At 41.9% G+C, this 23,059-nt stretch overlaps 1 non-coding gene across 1 annotated transcript; it reads left to right on the top strand.

Annotated features, from left to right (window-relative positions):
* The first annotated feature begins 22,953 nt into the window (after nt 1-22,953).
* LOC120111814 (small nucleolar RNA R71) lies at nt 22,954-23,059 on the top strand. Its single transcript, XR_005513208.2, has one exon. It is a non-coding gene; the product is annotated as a small nucleolar RNA R71 (small nucleolar RNA).

Below are 23,059 nucleotides of genomic sequence, written 5' to 3'. Positions count from 1 at the left end.
TGCTTAGGAGGGGATTAGGAGTGATTGATCCATCCTAGTGGTAGTTTCCACTAGATTCATTGATTTTGATGATTAGTTTGTGGTTAAAATAGAGTTTCTCTTCAATGATCATCAAATCAGATCCTAATTTAGTGATTTTCCCTCGTTTGGCACAAACGAAGCATGATTTTTAGGTGCGTGCCAAAGTTAGAGACGACTCGAGTAAGTTTCAGAGTCGGCTCCTAAGGGGGAGTCGACTCGCGCATTTGCGGGAGTCGACTCGCAAAGATGGCAGCAGAGGGAGAGACGACTCGCATATAGTCGGAAGTCGACTCGAAGTCTACAGGCGCATAAGGAGAGTCGACTCGTGCATATTCTGGAGTCGACTCGAGGTCGAGTCGACTCGCGACTCAGTGGAGTCGACTCGCAGTCGGGATCCGACTTTTTAACCCTAGATTTGTCGTTTCGAAAATACTTTTTTCTCTCAAGCCGCCACTGTTCACAAGCCCTAGAGCCGACTCCTAGGTCGTCCCCGATTGTCTCCAAGCCCTTTTCCGTCGACCTTTCACCGTCCCTTAGGGTTTTCCTCCCTTTCTAGGTCGTCCCCGGTCGTCCCCAAGACTTTCCCGTCGGTTCTTCATCGCTCATTAAGTTTTCCTCCCATTTTAGGTCATTATGCCGCGTAAGACCGTAGTCCGGAAGAGGTCCCGACCCGAGGCCGGTCCCGAGCGGCGCTCCAAGGCGCGGCACGATCCCGCGAGGCCACCACCTCCGGCTCGTTCCCCGCCTAGGGCGGTTCCCGTGAGGCCATTGGCCGGGAAGGCCGTCACCACCGGGAGATATGTCGACTTCGACTATCTCTCCCGGGAAGGGTTCACCATAGGTGATAGGCTTAGGGTCCAGGGCTTAGAGTTTTTCCTTACATTAGACCTCCCCACTTACCCTGGCCTTGTTAGAGAGTTTTACGGTACCGTCCATCGGGGAGATGGGGGTATCGAGGGCACAGTAGCCGGTGTCCCTCTGTTTGTTACGGAGGATCTTATTGCCCACATCCTCCACCTTCCATTAGTAGGGGTGGCTCCCACACATCCTGAGGACAGGGTTGAGGCCCTTACGGCCGTTCTAGGGCATCCACCCCAGTCACCTCTAGACGAGGTTTCTGCTAGCTCACTTCCGATTGAGGTAAGAATCCTTTTGAGTATACTGTCTAGGTCCATCTTCCCTAAGACAGGGAGATTTGATTTTGTAAATGAGAGAGACCTAGCTCTTATGTTTTATATTCTTCAGGACACCCCGATCAACTTCCCCAAACTCATCTATAGGTATATGTGTGAGCCCCTAGATAGACCTAGGCTCACCCTCCCATACGGCATGATATTCACCCTTCTGTTTAGGGAGTACGAGATTCCCATTCCTGAGGGGGAACCCTTTCGCGCATTGCGATGGACAGATCGCATGCGAGCGGGGACCCTACACAGGATGGGGTTTCGGAAGAGAGAGGGGATCTGGGTTAGGAAGTCATCCATCACCACACAGACCACCAGACCTTCCCCCAGTCCTGAGCCCGATTCTGACTTTCCCGACGTACCAGACTTTCCATCCACTTCTGCTCCTACCACCAACGCCGGACCCTCCTCCTCAGCTCCACCCACTCAGCCTATGGAGGTCCGGATCTCGTCTGAGCAGCTCCGGGAGCTGCGGCAGGAGATAGTCCGAGATCTGCTCCAGGAGCTCCGGGGTTCGGTGCGTACTCCCTCTCCTGCGCCCACATCTTCCGCATTGGTCCCTTCCCTGACAGCCGTGACAGACATGACGGCTGAGGTGCGGCAAGAGATATACAACATGAGGACCTTGATACAGGCCCAGTTCCACAGCATGAGTGAGGTCACGAGCACCACTCGACAGATGCGGGATGACATCGGCCGTGACATGTCCACCACCACCGCAGGGGCCGAGCGCTTGTCGAATGTGCTCATCGACAAGCTGGACGGACTGCAGAAGTCAGTACTCGAGCTGGATACGACACAGAGCAGGGCCATCCAGGCCATCATTCGCCAGCTAGAGAACGTGACCAATGCGGTCCAATCACTCGTGGAGCGCATGCCTCGAGGAGATACATCCTCGAGAGGAGGAGCCACATCCTCGAGAGGAAGAGATACATCCTCGAGAGGAGGACCTACATCCTCGAGGAGACCGTAGCTACTTTTTGTATTTTGCTTTGACATGTATTGCTTTACGTTACTTATTGTATTCTGAAATGTACTTACATACAAATTAATACAATGAGTAGCCGCATTTTTCTTCAATAATGTGCCTTTTAATCTATGGTTGATTGTGTGTTCTGTTTACCTCCTTTTTGATATGATGACAAAAAGGGGGAGAAATATGTAAAAGGAAGAAAAATATGTATAAAATATGTAAAAGGAATCAATGGAAATCAATAAAAAGATAAACTCTTAAAACACACAAATTTGTTCTAAGTGGATTCGGTACTCCGAGGCTCATTATCTCTCTTTTGGGGCTCCTAATGAAGTAATCTCCAGAATCTATTCAAGGGATATTCGGAGATTAGCTGAATCCTACTCAAGAACAAATTGACAGATTTTCCCTCTAAAAACCAAAATTTCAGTTCAAAAACTTCAAAGCATTAAAAGAAAATTCAAAGAATCAAAACAAAGTAGAATGCATATGTTGAGGGGGAGAATCTGAATTTTTAAGAAAGCTAAATCATTAAATATATATAAGCCAAACAATTGATTGCATGATATGAAGGCTTATATAATTCCAAATGAAAGGGGGAGCTTTAACTCCGAAATTTATTGTTTCACTCCTTTCAAGCTTGGATAAATTGAACAACCAGACATTTGAATTCATTTATGGATTTTATTTCATTGTTTATTGTGTAATTCACTTTACATATACTCAATGTTTTGTCATCATCAAAAAGGGGGAGATTGTGGAGTGATTGATTAAAACGCTATTTGATTTTGATGAGCTCAAAGCATTTGAGTATATTTCTTGTTTACTAATGAATTCAATTAAGTGTTTCAGTGAAAATCTTGTCTAAGTGTCTCAAGACTTGGTTCATAATTTTTGGATAAGTTAAGAAGTCAGCTTGAACCAAAGTCTGAGACTCGAGTCGACTCCAGAGTATCACGAGTCGACTCCAAGCGTATCAAGTTCACTGGCACGAGCTCGAGTCGACTCCGGATCAGTACGAGTCGACTCCGACTGAGAACAGACAGACGAACTGAAAGCTTCAACTCAGAACCTGTCAACGAGTCGACTCCCGAAGTGTGCGAGTCGACTCCGAGGTTCACCGAGTCGACTCCAGGGTAGTAAGAGTCGACTCCAAGAGGAATACAAAGAAAAAGTCAGAGAGCAGTTTTCGGGTCTGAGATTCGAGTCGACTCCAGTGGAACGCGAGTCGACTCCGATGGTTGGCAGGTCGACTCCAAAGACAGCAAGAGTCGACTCTCAGCAGTACACAAAGAAAAAGTCAGAGGGCAGATTCTGGACTCTGAGATTCGAGTCGACTCCCGCATTACGCGAGTCGACTCCGAGACTCCGCGACCACAAAGAAGACAGAAGACCAAGTTACTTCCTCTGAGATTCGAGTCGACTCCCAGACAGCTAGAGTCGACTCCAAGGCAGCTTCACATCAAAAGGGCAGAAGACCAAGTTTCGGAAACTGAGAGCCGAGTCGACTCCCAGGACAGTCGAGTCGACTCGAGTGGACCAAATTCAAAAATACGTCCACGGACTTCATGGGATGAGCCGACTCCGAGAAAGCCAAGTCAGCTCCAGAAGTTGGCGAGTCGACTCTGGGTCAAGACGAGTCGACTCCCAGTCGTGAAGGCAACTTTAATTCAAATCTGGAACAGTTGCAGAGTCGACTCCGGAAAAGTATGAGTCGACTCCCGCTACAGACGAGTCGACTCCTGATCGCACGAGTCGACTCCAACCCACCAACGGACACATTGTCAGACTGTACAGAGTGTGCAGAACGGGCAGAAAAAGTTCTCTAACGGCTAGATTCCGTGGGGGTTGGTTTAAATAGCCACAGAGGACTGTAGCAAAAAAAAAAGAACAACCATTCCACTCCAAGTAATCAAGCTTTCAATCTCTGCAACTTGTTCTTCAACGAAAAAGAGGGAAGAGCAGCATTAACTGCATCCACCCACTTCTTTCCAACATTGAAAGAGCCTTCTCCTGCATTCAAGTCGACTACACATTCAAGAGGAGACCCGAAGTTCAAGAAGCCCTTCCTCTTCTCCAACTTAAAAGCGTTTGAGGGCTCTTAACTTCGTTATTGTTCATATTGCCATTTATCTGCTTTTGAGAAGCTGTATTTTTCTGTTTGTCTCTTTTATCTACACCTTTGTCTTTGCTTGGTTCAATCGGGGCATTGAATCAAGAGTATTGAGGTTGGTTGGTGAGCCGAGTGTAAAACCAACGTGTAAGGGTTCGATTGTGATCCCGGGAAAACAATCGGGGTTGGTTCTAGTCGGTGAGCCTGGAAAAACCGACCGAGTTCGTTGTGAGCTCATAAAACAACAAGTTTGGTTGTGAGCTTGGAAAACAACCGGCTGTAATCCAAGGGGTTATAGTGAATTCCCAAGAGAGACTTGGGGAGTGGACGTAGGAGCAAGGGTTAGCTCCGAACCACTATAAAAGCTTTGTGTTTGTGATTGCTTGTCTCTTACCATTACTCTCATTTCATACACATCACAGCAACTAATTAATCATCTTGTAAAAAGCATTAATTAGTCACCCACAAACGCTTTAATAGTTAAAATTATTTTAAAACCCAATTCACCCCCCCCCCCTCTTGGGTTGTCTATCTGGGCAACAATAAGCCTTCCGAAAAACATGCTGTCAAAGTTTGAATCAGTCTTCAACAGAGATCATAGTTAATGGATCACTTGAAAAATTCATTTATATTAAGCAACAAATTATTCTAGATCTTGAATGGGTGAAACAATTGGAGATTGAAATTGGTAATGCATGAGGCTTAGACTATCTCTACCATGGCTGCAATATCCAAAAATATCTTATTTTCGGCCAGCTAAAATAGTGTCGCTCGGCTGACAGAATCATATCAATGGCCAAATCTTGAGGGACTGTAGGCTACATTTATTGCCCTTGAGGTCTTCTCAAGGAATTTTAGAGGCATCTCTAGCAAATCCATTGTTTATAGTTATGGGATGATAGTGCTTGAAATGGTTGGGGGAAGAAAAAATTTTGAAGTTCAAGTAGACAACATCCGTGAGATATCCACTTCTCACATTGGATTTACAAGCATCTCAACTTGGATGAAAATTTGAGAACTTTCACGGCCATGACCCAAGTGGAAGAAGAGATTGCCAAAGGGATAATTCTAGTATTTTTATGGTGCATTAAGACTAAGCTAATAAATAGACTCTCGATGGGTAAGGTTCCAGATATGTTAGAAGGAAGGATTATAGACTTGCAAATTCCCCCCATGCCAGTTTTATTTTCCCCTCAAGATGAGGAAAGCATTTCTAGACAAATCATTCTCATGAAATAGTATCGATTGTCACTTGTTATAATGGACTCAAGATATTTGATCGTATAATAGGTATGTTACCCATAGTGCTGCAGGCATCTCTTAATTTCCTATGTTAGATAAAAATTTAGAGCTGTGGTTCTAAAGGCTTAATAAATCTTTCAACCTTCAATGGATTTATATTTTACTTTCAATTTAGCAATCATGCAACCTAAATGATCAGACGACCCAGGATCCGCCACGTGGCGGGCCATAAGATGGCCTCAACAAATCTCTCCGAATCGCCCCCACTAAATGCTGATAATTATGGAGGGCGCTCCGGAGCTCGAAATACTGATGATTGACCTCTCGCATTTCGCCAGACGAGATGCTTCAGAGAAGGGCGCATTAATGGCCGGCTTCTCACGTTTCGCCAGACCGAGTGCTTCGGGGGACGAAAAATTAATGATCGAAACCTCTAGAAAGGAACGCCCATGTGGAACACCGAAAAATTTCCACGGCGGATTCTACTCAAGAAAATCTGGAAGCTCGAACCTCCTAAATCCGACGTCGAGCTCTCGGCCAAGAAATATGCCAAGGCATAACCAGTTTGGTACACACCTCTTCTTGCCTATGTGATTGAAGCACTGGATGATTTGAAGTCTGCTTACTTCCATTATTCGAGCTGCAAGGCAGCTCGACCTCAGAAGTGGGGGACAAATGATAGGAAAAAAATGGATCGTCTAGCCCACAACTAAAAGGCCGCCCAGTTTTGGCCCAATAAACGTCAATGCCAACCAGTCGAATCTACACTTCGGCCCCGAGTCAGCTCGACTTCGAGACTCCGCCGAAGGCTCCACCAACTTCAGACATTCGCCGACTCCCCCGACCAAGTTCGGGGTGCTTCTAGTATTTGCCGACCTGCCCCAATTAAGCTTGGGGCGCCTACCTCAGCAGTACGCCCCGACTTTCGAGCTTGGAGCGCTCCATCGAGCATGCCTCGGAATCCGGAAAGCCGAGCTACTCACAACACCCGTCAAGCCGACCTCGTCAAACGCATGATGCGACCTTTTAACGAGCTCGGCCTCGCCAACGACCGCACCCATGTGCGCACCTACGTTCATCTACGTGGCCGTACTTTGCAACACTACCATGTGACGTCTCCATATCCGGCCTTCAACAATCAGACGGCACCTTGACCACTCCAGCCATACCCTGCCGTGACTATCAACACCCTACCGCTCTCAAGAATGTATAGTACTACACGACACCAGCCAATCTAAGCTGCGCGCCATCCGGCTCAGAGCCACACCCTCTCATGATAAGGGCTGACATTGCCTCTGCCACCTGGGCCACTCCACCGAGACTATAAATAGCTCGGTCAGGTAACTTGTAAAGGACTTTTGGGCTGGACCAAATCTACTCCACTCTAACTTGATCATCAAAGGGCTCTCACCGAAAATACTGGTGAAACTTTGTGCAGGTCCGCGGCCATCGCACAGGAGGTGGCTCCCGTCTTCTCCTTCCAATCACCGGCGGCTCCCTCGACTCCACCGGCATGGTCTCCCTCGGGCCAAATTTGAACCACAACAATCATAACTCCGGGATTAGTTGGATTGACTTGCTTCTAAACTACTGGATTGTCGGTCATCTTTGTTTTCGGACTCTTAGTCATCTATGCCTTCAAATGATGATACTTTCAGCCTTCAGCTAGTACAGACCAGTTTTCAATCCTTGATCCACTACCAGAAAACACGCATATAGTGACGAAAATTTTCATCACTATACCATGTTTCCGGTCACTAATACGGAATGGAATGGAACTCGAGAAGGATGCGTGAAGCCATGTCTGTTCGGTTAAGCAGGAGAGAGTGCAGGAGGAATGGAACTCGAGAGTCTAGATCGAAGCTCGATGCGCTGGGATGGCTTGGAGTAGATAGATATATATAGAGAGAGAGGAGGGATGAGGGACCCGGTTTATGCGATGGTTAGACCGTTGAAGTAGTCAGGAAGGGTGGTCGTGATTTGCTTTGTATTGTGACGGAATCAGCACCTTAAGAACACATAGGATTATGACGGAATCGTTTAAATAATTATGCTAAAACTTTCATGCATGATTAACTATCAGATCTGAAACTTAAGAACTCTATTCTAATTAATCTGCGAATATCCATCGAATGGATTCTGGAGATATCTCCGTGAGGAGCCCCAAAAGAGGGTAAAACCTCGGTGTTGCCCAAGGTGACAAGCCAAGAGGGAGGGGGGGTGAATTGGTTTCTTTTAATTTTTACTATATTACTTATGTCAATTGATGAGTTAATGGAATTTAACAAAGCACAATACAAACACACAAGAAGTATAGTGGTTCGGTGCTCTCCTAAGCACCTACGTCCACTCTCCAAGCGACCCCTTGGAAATTCACTATAATCCCGCGGATTACAGTTGGATTGTTTTCCGGGCTCACAATCCAAAAATCTTTACACTTTGGTTTTCCGGGTTCACCAAAAACCTATGTTGGTTTTACGGGCTCACCAACGAACCTATGTTGGTTTTTCGGGCTCACCAACGAACCTTTACAATTGGTTTTACGGGTTCACCAATCAACCTACACCGTTGGTTTTGCGGGCTTACCAACAAACCTTTACAAGGTGATTAATAAAAGAAGTAAGAAGATTTAAGCTCCTAGATGAGTAAATATAACAATATAATCTACAAAGAAGAGTTTAGAGAATAGTTATCGCTTGATGAGACTTCTCTCTTCTTTGTCAAGGATGCTTCACTCTTCAAGGGTGGATGGAGCTCTTAATGACTCTTAGAATCTGCTCAACCACTTTCTTTTTACTCTTGAATGAAGCACTTGGATGAAGAAGATTAGGGCACTTGTCTTTCTTGTGTACTCTTTGATATTTTGCAAAAGGATGTTTTCTCTGATGAATAGTGCCACTTTAAATAGTTTCCTTCATCCATTGGACAAGCCCCAATGGTTAGAATTCAAAAACTAGCCGTTACTCACTGTTGGAAGGACAAAAAGTACTTCTGCAGAACTAGACGTTATGCTTCTGCCCGTGCTTAGGTCGACTCAACTTTTACTGGGGTCGACCCAACTTTCACTTGGATCGACTCAACCATTCCTTGGGTCGACCCTCTCAGAACCACAGAACCTTGCAATTCAGCCTTCCTTCACTTGGGTCGACTCAACATCTTTTTGGGTCGACTCAAGGTTCAGTTGGGTCGACTCAACTTCCACTTGGGTCGACCCTCTCAGGGTTTCCAGAGAACCTATTTTGAATGTCATTGCCTTTGGGTCAACCCTCTCAGTGTTTGGGTCGACTCAAGGTTGGGTCGACTCAACTTCCTCTTGGGTCGACCCTCTCAGTGTTTCCAGAGAACTACTTTCTTGAGGCTTGAGAGGCTTGAGGTTTGGGTCGACTCATGCTTTCCTTGGGTTGACCCAACTACTGTTCATCCGTGCCATTTTTGCAGAAGTGTGCCAGATGCTTTCTTGATGTGCCGGGGTCGACCCAATCAACCTTGGGGTCGACTCAATCCACACTTTGCTGCAACTCAAGGTTAGATTCATCCATATAAACAATGAAATGTAACTTTATCTTATTATACGAATATACTGAGAGTAACAGACTTATAAATGAAGTATCGAATTAATTTGTAACATACTCTTGATTATTGTATTAATCATCAAAATACCACTATCATCCTCACTCGGGAAATCAGACCTAGATCTTGACACCATAATAAATGATTAATGCTAGATTAATACCTTTTATGATGGATGACAGTTGTGGATCTGATCCTTGACTTTGTAGCCACGCACACGAATAGCCTCTACGAGAAGTACACGCGAAGTTTCTGAAGAGATCCAATCCTGCAGAAGTGCTAGCTTGCGCAGAATTTCTTGAGGCTGAAATTTGATCTTCCCAACGCTATCAACTTTTGAACCGCCTTCTTGGAAGAACTTGGAGGAAAGGTTTGGAGGGATTGAAGAGGACTTAGATCTGATCTAAAGACTCTTATTAGGGACCCCTAACACTAACGGCGTGATGGATTTAGAGGAGGAAGAAGTCGGCTAGATTGAATGCAGAATTTTTCCATACATAAACTAGGGTTCCTCTCTTTTCTTTTCCCTTTTTTCTTCTTCTTTTTCTCTCTTTTTCCTTAAATTCGACCACCAGCTGATGGAGGTCCTTTTAATGTTGCTATCCCCTCTAACTTCATGCCAACCATCCCATGGCACCATTAAATAAATTAAATTGATTTTTAATCATATTAAAAATCAATTTATGGCGCCATGCATGGATATGTGACAAGTGGATTTCAAGATCCAAACAGTTTCAGATCAAACTCATTTAATTTAATTAAATCCTAACAATTAGAATGATCCAATTACCATAGGTTGAACCTAATCCAATTAGGTCATCCCTAATTAAGCACAAATTTAATCTAATTTAATTTGGTCAACCTAAGTCCTCTTGATTCAGATCTAATCCAATCAGGTCAAAAATCCTGATTGAGCCCAGAATTGAATCTAATTTAATTTGGCTCATCCTTAGTCTAATTACTCAATCCAATTGAGTTCATTAGCAATCTAATTACTAATTAATCCCTCGATAATTACTTTAATTATTTTATAAGATAATTTGCCAATCAAATTGACCAAATTATCCCTGAATGATTCTTAATCATTCATCAGCCTTCTTGATCAATCAGAAATCTTCTATGCATGTGACCTCATAGGTTCGAACCTAAGCCGGTAGTATAGAAACGACTTCCTACACTAATCGATGTGACCATCTAGCAATAGTACCCGACGTCCGGATAGGCCGAATATATGCGAAGTAAATATTCTGGAATCCTGAACTATAGTTACTGTATAATTCAATCCCTTTGTCTCCTAATGCCAGGATGACTTAGAGCTCACTGTCAACCCTATAATTAGTACATCCATTATGTGATTAACTTTAGATATCCCGTGACTCCTCACTGGGATTATCCTGGCCAAGATTTTGCTAAGTTAATCACAAGACATTATCTCCTGTTTTCAGGAGGGATCAATTCCATCTCGACTCTCAACTGACTACGCAAGTACTTGACTGCACCCAGTGACCTTCCGTCACTGAATTAGAAATCCAGGTAGTCCGATACCAAAGTACAATGAGTTGCTTGCTAGTCCAGGTTGCGGTCTCAGGTCAGAGGGCCAAACTTATACCCATATCCACTCGGAACATCTCTTGATAGTAGAGCGTTCCGGAATTGGTTAAGTTCAGTGAAATGTACTCCTACACTTCACCTGTGTGGCATACCAGTGTCTCTACACTCTTTGGTTAAGAGGACAACCAACGTATATGTCACACAACGACCTAATCTCGATAATGCTGTCGTCCTTGTAACCACATATCATTTGGTCGTGAACTAGTTTAAGGATTCGAAGATAAATCCTCCTTTATCATTAACAAGTCCTAAGGACTTCATCATATAAGAATTTATTTGAAGATGTAAAATGATGAATAATGCCAAAAAATACTTTATTGTTTTGTCAATTCATTTACAAAATTCAATCAGCAATATGCTGACGATTGACATTTAGGATACAATTCCCAACAACTCCCACTTAGCCTAAAGCCAATCGGCACAGTATCTAATACCCATCTTTGACTTGTGTTCGTTGAACTCTTTGATGCCGAGGACTTTGGTAAATGGGTCAGCCAGATTTTCTTTTGTGTCAATCTTCTGAAGATCAATGTCACATCGTTCTATAATCTCTCGACTAGGTGATAGCGTCGCAGAATATGCTTGGTCCGCTGATGTGCTTTAGGTTCCTTTGCCTGAGCTATGGCTCCAGTGTTATCACAAAATATAGGAACTGGACTATCAATGGAAGGTGCCACTCCCAGCTCGGTGATGAACTTGCGCAACCATATGGCTTTCTTGGCTGCATCAGATGCTACGATGTATTCTGCTTCACATGTAGAATCTGCCACTGTATGCTGCTTGGAACTCTTCCAGCAGATGGCCCCACCCTTAAGAGTAAAGATATATCCCGACACACTCTTGCTATCATCTTGATCTGACTGAAAACTTGAATCGGTATATCCTTCAAGTTTTAAGTCAGAATCACCGTAGACCAGCCACTGATCTTTAGTATTTCTCAAATACTTAAGGATGGTTTTTACAACCTTCCAGTGGTTGCTATCTGGATCAGACTGGTATCTGCTCACTACTCCTAGTGAGTATGCCACGTCTGGTCTAGTACATGTCATGGCATACATTATAGATCCTACTGCCGAAGCATATAAAATTCTATCCATACTCTCTCTTTCTTGAGGGGTTGTCGGACAATCCCTCTTAGAGAGGTTAATTCCATGGCCCATCGGAAGATAGCCTTTCTTGGAATTAATCATACTGAACCTCTTCAGTATAGTATCAATGTATGTGGATTGGGATAATCCAAGCAATCTTCTAGATCTATCTCTATAGATCTTCATCCCTAGGATGTAAGATGCTTCTCCCAAATCCTTCATGGCAAATTGAGATGATAGCCAAACCTTTATTCCTTGTAATGTAGGAATGTCATTCCCGATTAAAAGAATATCATCCACATACAAAACAAGAAATATGATAATTGAACCATTTGCCCATTTATAAATGCAAGGTTCCTCTTCATTCTTAATGAAGTCATATGATTTGATCACCTTATCAAATCGTATGTTCCAACTCCGTGAAGCTTGCTTTAATCCATAAATGGATTTTTGAAGCTTGCACACCTTAGACTCATCTGCAGATATAAAACCTTCAGGTTGCATCATATACACCTCCTCTTCTAAATCTCCATTTAGAAAAGCGGTTTTAACATCCATCTGCCAGATCTCATAATCTAAGTGTGCTGCTATCACAAGCATAATTCGAATGGATTTGAGCATTGCCACAGGAGAAAACGTCTCGTCATAGTCAATACCATAACGTTGACGATATCCCTTGGCAACCAGACGGGCTTTATAGGTCTCTACTTTTCCATCTGCGCCCCGTTTTCTTTTAAAAATCCACTACACCCTATGGGTTTAATCCCTTCGGGTGGGTCAACTAATGTCCATACATCATTGACCTTCATGGATTCTATTTCGGATTGCATGGCTCCAAGCCATGCATCAGTGTCATGCCTCTGCATAGCATCCATATAGGTGATCGGATCCTCATCATTTTCATCAAGTTCGACAGGATCCCTGTCCCGGACCAAGAAATCGTAGTATCTGTCCGGCTGACGTGGTACTCTACCTGATCGCCTTAATGGTGCATCTAAGATTGGTTCTAGATCTGATCTAATCAAATCCGACTCAATTAGTTCAGTGGATGGTGACGGGTCTTCTACATGTTGAACTTTTCTATGCTCAACATTAGAGCTTTTAGTTCCTTCACTAAAGAATTCTTTCTCTAAGAAAATAGCTCTATTGCTTACGAACAACTTTTGTTCTTTAGCAAAGTAGAAGTAATATCCTTTAGTTTCTTTAGGATAACCAAAAAAGAAACATCTATCAGACTTGGATTCAAGTTTGTCAGTTTTCAAACGTTTGACATATGCCGGATACCCCCAAACCCTAAGGTGAGAGAGCATTGGCTTACGTCCAGTCCACATCTCATGTGGTGTTTTATTTACAGACTTACTTGGAACCTTATTTAGAATGTAGCAGGCTGACTCAAGTGCATATCTCCAAAAGGATATGGGCAGACTCTCAAACCCCATCATGGATTGAACCATGTCTAACAGAGTTCGATTTCTCCTTTCTGATACACCGTTATACTGTGGTGTATCAGGAGGAGTCCATTGGGAGAGAATTCCATTCTCTCCCAGATATGTCAAAAACTCAATGGAGAGGTATTCACCTCCTCGATCTGATCGAAGAGTTTTAATACTCTTTCCAGTTTATTTTTCTACTTCATTACGATATAATTTGAACATTTCAAATGCTTCAGATTTATGTCTCATTAAATAGACATAACCATACCTAGAAAGGTCATCTGTAAACGTAATGAAATATGAATACCCACCTCTAGCATCTGTGCTCATTGGCCCACATACATCAGAATGTACAAGGGTCAATAAATCACTGGCTCGTTTACCTTTTTCGGTAAAAGGTGATTTGGTCATTTTACCAAGAAGACATGATTCACAGGTTGTCAATGATTCACAATTATTAACATTGAGGATTCCCTCTTTACTTAACCTGTTCATCCTGTTCTTGTTAATATGACCTAGCCTATGATGCCAAAGGTAGACATCCATGACATTATCTATTCTAGGAGGCTTACTTGACATGTACATTACATTAACAGGTTGTGATAACAAGTAGATGCCATTGCTCAATCGTCTATTCATTACAGTAACACCATTCATAATGATATCACAAGAATATTTTTTATTGAAATTTCATAACTGTTCATGGCCAAAAGACCTACGGAAATTACATTCAATAAGAACGTAGGACAATAGTGACAATCACTCAAGACAACTACATGAGAATTGAAAACAAGTTTGAAATTTTCTAAAGCTAGAACTGGAACAGATCTTCCATCTCCAACATTTAGGAATCTCTCGCTGTTTCCAAATATCTCATTGACCTGAAGTCCTTGCAACGAATTGCATATATTAAACAGACTTCCAGTATCTAATATCCAGGTCGAATTATCACATATAGAAAAATTACAAGGTGTTATCATATAAATACCTTGATCAGCAACTGATTGCCCTTTTCTCTTGCTTGGCCTGTTCGGGTCAAGTGAGGTAAGGTACCAAGGACAATTCTTCTTCCAATGCCCCTGCTTCTTACAATAGAAGCATTCTGCCTGACTTTGGTCATCCTTAATCTTTTTGGTCTGACTATGCTGAGTTTTTAGCTTTCTATACCAATTATTGAAGTTGGGACCAGTCAACTTATCATTATCCAATAATGAGCAAAGTGACAAACTTGTGGCCATTTCTACATAAAAGAAAATTTGGCTATTAGTATATGAATTGACTAAACACAGTAGACTTGGACTTTAGTCTAAAGATACTTCCACTATTTTATACAAATTGGTAGCCTCTACCTCCAATTCGAAAAATTACTCCTAATTCTTTAGTGGGCACTAGAACCCAATAGATCGCATATAGGCCCGAGTGTGGCTCGGCTAACCCATATGCACCTATTGGTAGGTGATCGGTTATTTCAATTTCAAAAATAAACCACACAATAGCACGTATCCTGTAGGATAGTGATTACGGGTGCGGTCCACAGGGATTGAAGAATAAGTTATTTTTTTTAAAAAAAAAAAATAAATCAAGAAGAAGAATTTGCTAACTTGATTTAACTAAATTAAACTATGAGTGCGAATTAGAATTTATCAGAATAAATGGATCTAGGATTTGGAGTCCACCACATAGCATTGCATCAGGGTTTGTATTCTTTATTTTTTTATCTTTTGGAGAGGCATGCAATATTGGCTACAAGCCTTTTAAAATAAAAGCATAAAGAGTTTTAAGAAAATCCATCTTCGGTATAGCAAGAAGTGTCTACCTAATTATGCTAATCTAGGGTGCAGTACACCTCATCTTCCTAGGCATGGATCATCTTAGACTACTTTAGCAAACATGAATAATAAATAGCATGCTCAAAGTTTGAACATCATAAAAGGATTTTTCATTGATAATAAGAATTTAAACCAAGCTCCAAAATAATAAAGAAAATAAGAAAATAATGCCCTGTAACATTGCTAGGGCTTCATCCACCCCTAGACTAGACGTTTAGTCGAGCATGGCTTCCGGACGACCTTCCATCTTCAAATGAAAGCCTTCACCTCCCATCATTCCCAAAATATCACAAACTATTCTCTTTCCCCCCCTCCTTTCTCTCTTTTTTTATTTCTTTCTCTTCCGAACAGAGGCTCCTCCTCTGTTCTTCAAACCGTGGCCTCCCCTCCCCCGTTCTTCAAACCGAGCTCTCCGCCCCCCTCACCGATGGCCACCCTCCTCCTTTTATAGCTGTCCGGAGTGCTCGTTCGAGAAGGAAGAAGAGATCACGGCCGGCTGATTCCGAGGCGTGATGCCGGAAGGCAGATCGCGGACGAAGAGGATGAAGGGCCGCGGGATCAGCGGAATGGAGCTGGGGGGATCTGGTCGCCGGCTGCACCGCGGGATGAGAGGAGATCTGGAAGATAGCTGGGTGCACGAAATGCAGCCTGGTTCATCGCGTGATACGCTGGGAGCATGCGTAGCTTGTCTCGGATGCCCAGAACGGCAGCTATGCGGAGGCGGGGATGCAGGCGGATGAAGAGGCGGAGGATCTGGTCGCCGGCTGCACCGTGTGGAGGATTGGAGCGTCGGCTGTGACGCGTGGCTGGAACGGGCAGGGGGGCGCTATGTGAGGCGGGATCACGGGAAGGATAGGAGGAAGGAGATAAACAGTGAAACAGTTTTAATAAAAAATTTTTTAATTATTATATTATTTCTCACTGTTCATATGAACAGTGTTTTTACGGGACACTGTTCATATGAACAGTGAATAAGTGATTCTTCCCGGAATTATTTTTATTTATTTTATTATATTCATTATTTCCCTTTTTTTGTTTTAAATTTATAAATTTTATATGAAGGCATGTGAGAAATTGGTTGGGAATTGACTTTGGGTTTGAGGTGGGTCATGATGGTTGACTTGTCCTTGAGCCCATTGTCATTTAAATTTAATTCTTGCTAAGCTGCTTCAGATCGAACTTGACCAGACAAGACTAAAAACAGGATCGTGACCTAATAAAAAGGGTTAATCAAACCTCTGCCCCATACAAAATTAATTATAACTTTCGATCGAATCAGGACCAAAACCTATTTAATTATAACCTTAGCTTGACTACAATTCTATCAGGTTACCAAATCGGGTCAACACAATCTCCTCCTTATATGTTTTTCTGTAATTTTTATGAAAGATTGCAAACAAGAGAGAGACAAGTTCAGAGTCTGATTTAAGAAAAGAATTATTTGCTTTTTACCATATTTTAAATTTATTTCAATGATCATTCAATTTCATGATAAAATACGTATTTATCAGTTTAAGAACATTGATAAGTGCAATGGAAAGATAACTAAATTATAGATTATCAAGCACTTATCACACCCCCAAACCTATGTTTTGCTAGTCCTCGAGCAAAATAAAACTGAAAAAGAAGAATTCTAACTCACTTTGCAGGCATCGCGGTTACATTTACCATATGTAACAAGGCTTTAAACCCCTAGGTTATCCTAGTGGACGAGTTATAGTCTCGTGAGGGTTTTCAGTGAAGATACTCACAAACTTAAATAAATTATTTATTATTATTGTTATTATTTTTTTTTAGATCGATTGATCTATGAAGTGAAAATCAAATTCCAAATGCATACTAGTAAAGAATTTCAAAAACTCTCTTTTTTTTTATTATTATTAAAATCTAATTTAAGATACATAAATGATAAGAGTTTCAAAGCACACACGATTTTATTTACTAAGTCAGCCCAAATCCTAGGTCAAAATGCAATTCAAGTTGAGGTCATTAAGTTTCCGTTAGGAAGTTGTAAGACTTATTTATACTGGAGTGCTCAGTGAAATCTGGACCGTATACAAGCTAAGGGTTCGGATCTCCAAAATATTGCTAATACTAGTAGTTTCCAAGGATTGGTCGAAAGGACCTACTCACTAATTCAAAATCATCTTATCTGCAGGATTTTGAGAATTGTGGATGTTTACTTTAGTACCTCACGGGCTTTATCTGTAATATTCCAGTTTACTCGAATTTCTACAACGACGGCTTTTACACTATTGTCTTTTACAAGGTCAATACAAAGTTTTTTTTTTTTAATAAAAGATGTATAAATTGTGCACTTTTACTCTTGTGGTGATTTCTCCGTGTAACGAGCAATCAGTCGACAACTCTCACACCAGTTGGCATAAGGTGTCGGGCATCAAGACTTCCCTACGGACTTATACTCAGAGTCCTCATCACAAGCCCACCTGACCTTTGACAATAGGTAGCCCTTTTCGATGTTCCTGACTAAATCCTTTTTATTGATTTTTTTTTTTGAATTAGATAAGTATGATTCATCAGGGTCCAAGGTTGCTACTATACTATCAACATATTGTCGAGCCTAGACCTTAGAAGGGTCGGCCAGTATGTAGTGAAATTCCAAAGTATTAATTAGCTTACAACTCCCTAAGAGAGACTTAATAAAAAGAACTTAAATTTATATTACTTCCGACTAGTCATTGGGCTTTTTAGATTTTATATATCTTGTGTATTTATCATTCTCGCATTCATGTATAGAAATTAGGTAAAATATATATATATATTTAAATTTTTTTTTAAATTGTAAAAATGAACACAATTTTTTAAAAGATTTTTTTATTTTTTTATTTCTTTTGATAAACCTGGCATTATGAAGTGAAAACGAATGCAAGAGATGCAAACAAAACAAAAAATAAAAAAAATACTTAAAAATACCCCCAAACCTAAACCTAACATTGTCCTCAATGTTAAAAAAATCTAAGAGAATTAGGTTGCCTCCCAACAAGCACTAAGTTTATTGTCTTCAGCCAGACACAGTGCATCCTTAATTATTTTGATAAACAGGGTTCGTCAAATTAAGGGATTCAATCAATTGCCCATCGGTAACACAGTCCACATAAGGTTTTAACCTTTGGCCATTGACTTTTAAAACATGTTCACCAATGAGGTGTTGGATCTCTATTGCACCATAAGGAAAGACCTTTTTTACTATGAATGGTCCATCCCACCTAGAGTGAAGTTTACCCGGGAAGAGTCGCAACTTTGAATTGAATAGCCAAACCTTTTGACCAGGTTCGAAGGACTTACGGTTAATATTTTTATCATAAAAAGCCTTAGTCCTTGCTTTATAAATTTTAGCATTTTCATAAGCCTCATTGCGCAATTCTTCAAGTTCACTTAGTTGGAGTTTTCGGTGAGGACCAGCTACTGCCATGTCTAAGTTAAACTTTTTGATAGCCCAGAAAGCTCTATGTTCAAGTTCTACCGGTAAGTGACAAGCTTTTCCAAAAACTAATCGGTAGGGAGACATGCCAATAGGAGTTTTGTAGGCAGTACGATAGGCCCAGAGTGCATCATTTATCCTTTGAGACCAATCTTTCCTATCGGGATGTACCGTTTTTTCTAAGATGTGTTTTAACTTCCTATTGGATACCTCGACTTGTCCACTCGTTTGGGGATGGTATGGGGTAGCAACTTTGTGGGTGATGTTATATTTGTGAGCCAAAGCCTCAAAAGACCGGTTGCAAAAATGAGATCCCCCATCACTGATGATGGCTCGGGGTGTGCCAAAACGACAAAATATGTTTTCATGTAAAAATTTAATCACAACCTTGTGGTCATTAGTTTTAGTGGCGACAGCTTCTACCCATTTTGAAACATAATCAACCCCTACAAGAATATATTTGAAACCAAAGGATGGTGGGAAAGGGCCCATAAAGTCAATACCCCATACATCAAAGATTTCTACAATTAAAATAGGATTGAGAGGCATCATATCTCTATGGAAGATGGTACCCATCCGTTGGCACCGTTCACAAGTTTGGAAAAAGTTATGGGCATCTTTGAAAAGTGTGGGCCAATAAAATCCACTCTATAAAACTTTTGCTGCAGTTTTTCTACCCTCAAAATGTCCCCCACAAGCTTGTGAATAGCAGAATGAAAGAATACTTTGAAATTCGCATTCGGGGACACATCGACGGATTACTTGATCGGGACAATACTTGAATAGATCGGGATCATCCCAATAATAGAACTTTACTTGTGAAAAGAATCGGTTCTTGTCTTGAGTTGACCAATCATCAGGAATTCGTCCTATGGCAAGGTAATTTACTATGTTTGCAAACCATGGCGTTTTCATTCCTTGTACCCCAAATAATTGTTCATCTGGGAAAGCATCATGTAAGGGTGAGGTATTCTTAGAGGGCTCAAGAAGAATCCTAGATAAGTGGTCTGCTACGACATTTGCAGTTTCTTTCTTGTCACGAATTTCTAGGTCAAATTCTTGTAGTAAAAGAATCCATAGAATCAGATGGGGTTTGGTGTCCTTCTTTGCAAGAAGGTGTCGAAGGGCAGCATGATCAGTGAATACGGTAACCTTGGATCCTAACAGGTAAGATCGAAACTTGTCTAGCGCAAATACTATAGCTAGTAACTCTTTCTCAGTGGTGGTGTAGTTCAATTGTGCATCTGAAAGTGCTTTACTAGCGTAGTAGATGACATGAGGTACTTTATCTAGCCGTTTCCCTAAAACTGCCCCAATTGCATAGTCGGATGCGTCACACATTAATTCAAATGGAAGGGTCTAATTAGGGGGTCGTATGATAGGTGCAGTGGTCAATATCGAGCGAAGATTTTCAAATGCCTCCTCGCATGCTTTATCAAAGACAAAGGGAGTGTCCTTGGCCAGAAGATTGCACAAGGGTTTGGAAATCTTACTGAAATTCTGAATGAAGCGACGGTAGAAACCAGCATGGCCAAGGAATGATCGGATTTGTTTCACAGTTTTGGGTGGGGGAAGATTGGAAAGAAGATAGACTTTGACTTTATCTACTTCAATGCCCCTCTTGGACACGACGTGTCCTAAAACTATGCCTTCTTGAACCATGAAATGGCTCTTTTCCCAACTTAATACTAGGTTGGTCTCCTTACATCTTTTCAAAACTAAGGTCAAATTATTCAGACAATCGTCAAAAGATAGGCCAAAAACTGAGAAATCATCAATGAACACTTCTAGAAAGTTTTTCACCATATCTGAAAAAATGGCCATCATGCATCGTTGAAAAGTTGCGGGTGCATTGCATAGTCCAAAAGGCATCCTCCTATATGCAAATGTCCCAAATGGGCAAGTAAAAGTGGTTTTCTCTTGATCGTCCGGGTAAATAGGTACTTGATTATATCCAGAATAACCATCTAAGAAGCAGTAGAAACCTTGACCAGCCAACCGTTCCAAAATTTGATCTATAAAAGGTAGAGGGAAATGGTCTTTTCTAGTCATCGAATTAAGTTTTCTATAGTCAATACACACGCGCTAACCCGTAGTTGTGCGTGTTTGTATCAATTCTCCTTCCGTATTTTCAACCACAGTGATACCTGATTTCTTGGGTACCACTTGTATCGGACTCACCCACTTACTATCAGAAATTGGATAAATGATTCCGGCATCTAATAACTTCACCACTTCTTTCTTGACTACCTCCTTCATGTTAGGATTGAGTCTTCTTTGCATTTCTCGGGTGGGCTTTGCATCATCTTCGAGATGAATTCGATGCATACAAATAGAGGGGTCAACCCCTTTCAAATCGGCTACAGACCATCCTATGGCATGTTTATTCTCTTCTAGCACCCTTAAAAGTTTACCCTCCTGCTCAGTAGATAAGTTGGCCGCGATGATTACAGGGAGGGTATCTTCTGGTCCTAGAAAGGCATACTTAAGAGTTGTCGGAAGTGGCTTTAACTCAAGTTTAGGTGGAGAATCAATGGAAGGACAAAGTGGTGTGCTAGCAATGGGGGGAAGGGGTTCAGGTCGGATCTTCCAAGGAAGGGAACTCATAGGAGATTGATTGTCGAGTAAGATGTTAACTTCTTCTACGTCCTTGTCTATATCAAAGTTGTCAATGTCAAAATGGGCCAAACATGCCTCTAAGGGGTCATTTGCTAAGATATAGGGAAGAGCGTTCTCTACAAGATCATCCATTTCATCAATTAGGCAACACTCGTCTTCCTTCACATGTTGGTCAGCAGCATAAAACACATTCAACTTAATTTTCATGTTCCCAAATGATATATCCATTACCCCAGTTCTACAGTTGATACATGCATTGGCTGTAGCTAAAAAGGGACGACCAAGAATCACAGGGATTTGTTTTTTAAGGTTGGGCACATGTTCCATGTCAAGGACGATAAAATCTACTGAAAAATAGAATTTGTCTACCTTGACAAGAACATCTTCAATCATCCCCCTTGGCATCTTCACCGATCGATCAGCCAATTGTAAAGATACCGAGGTAGGTTTCAATTCACCCAACCCAAATTTTTCATAGACTGAATAGGGTAGAAGATTCACACTTGCCCCTAGATCTAAGAGTGCTCGGTCGATGGAGTTATTTCCTATGACACAGGAAATAATGGGAGCACCAGGATCTTTGAACTTTGGAGGGGTGTTGTGTTGGAGAATGGAACTTACCTGCTCAATTAGGAGGACCTTTTTAGGCACATGTATTCTAGATTTCCGCTTTTGGGTGCAAAGGTCTTTGAGAAATTTGGCATAGGAGGAAACTTGTTTGATGGCATCAAGGAGTGAGAGGTTGATTTTAACTTGTTTGAAGACCTCCATCATCTCTTCTAATGAAGTTCCCTTCTTGCCAAAGGGAGAGGGTGCATTAAGTGCTTCAGGGAATGGAGCCTTTGGAATGTGGGTTGTGGCAGATGGTGGACTAGCTGAAGAAGGTTTTGGGTTTTCATGTGATACATTCCTCTCCTCTTCTTCACCTTCCTTATTGTTACCCTCCCCAACCTTATTATCTATTATACGTCCACTCCTTAGGGTAGTCAAAGCATTGGCTTGCTCATGATTTAGTCGAGTTTCTTGAGCCACGTATTGTCCCCTAGGATTACTCATTGGTTGACTTGGAAGCTTACCTTCCTCTCGCTTGTTTAATGCATTGGCTAGTTGACCCATTTGGGATTCTAGCTTAGCAATTGATTGCGTGTGAGAGTGCAATAGTTGTGTGTTTGCCTCCAAACCTTAAAGGGCAGTCAACACCTTCTCCTCAAAGGCTGTATTTCTTTGGGTTGGAGGAGGAGGGTGTTGAAAATGATTTGAGGGACGGTAGAGATGAAAATTCTGAGGGTTTTGAAAATTTTGGGAGTAGGGTTGGGTAATATTCGAAGCTTGCTGCCTCCAAGAAAAATTTGGATGATTCCGCCATCCCGAATTATATGTATTGGAAAATGGATCATTACCCGGTCTGGGTTGTGTTTGAGCAGCATTGATGTGTTCTTGCACGAGTTCGGGAAATTGGGGTGCTGAGGGGCACTCATGAATAGGATGCGATGGGCTAGAACAGATAGCACATACTTGTGCTTGGGAAGAGCTAACGACATGTCCTCCTATCATTAGTTAGTCAATCTTATGGGACAATGCATCTACCTTGCTAGACAGGTCCATAGAACGACTTATTTCACAAATGGCCCCTTTTCTTTGAAAATTCGGGGGTGCTTGACGAGAACATGAAGCATGGTGGAGGGAGTTTTTATTAAGATTTTCAAATAGTTGCCATGCTTCATGCTCATTTCGAAGCATGAAAGTCCCCCCGCATGCAGCATCGATCATCTGACGGTTTCGTTCAGTCAAACCGTCATAAAAATATTGCACTAGCTGCCACTTAGGTATTTGATGATGAGGGCATTTACGGATTAGGTCCCGAAATCTCTCCCAAGTTTCATGAAATTCTTCTCCCTCGGTTTGGGAGAAGCTTGTAATGGCACGTCTAAACT

This window comes from Phoenix dactylifera, chromosome 14 (assembly GCF_051530095.1).
Source record: "Phoenix dactylifera cultivar Ajwa chromosome 14, Ajwa_hap1_PhDact_Kaust_v1.1, whole genome shotgun sequence".
NCBI classification, from domain to species: Eukaryota; Viridiplantae; Streptophyta; class Magnoliopsida; order Arecales; family Arecaceae; genus Phoenix; species Phoenix dactylifera.
Note: the sequence above shows the minus strand (reverse complement) of the source record. Positions and strands in the feature narration are given on the sequence as shown.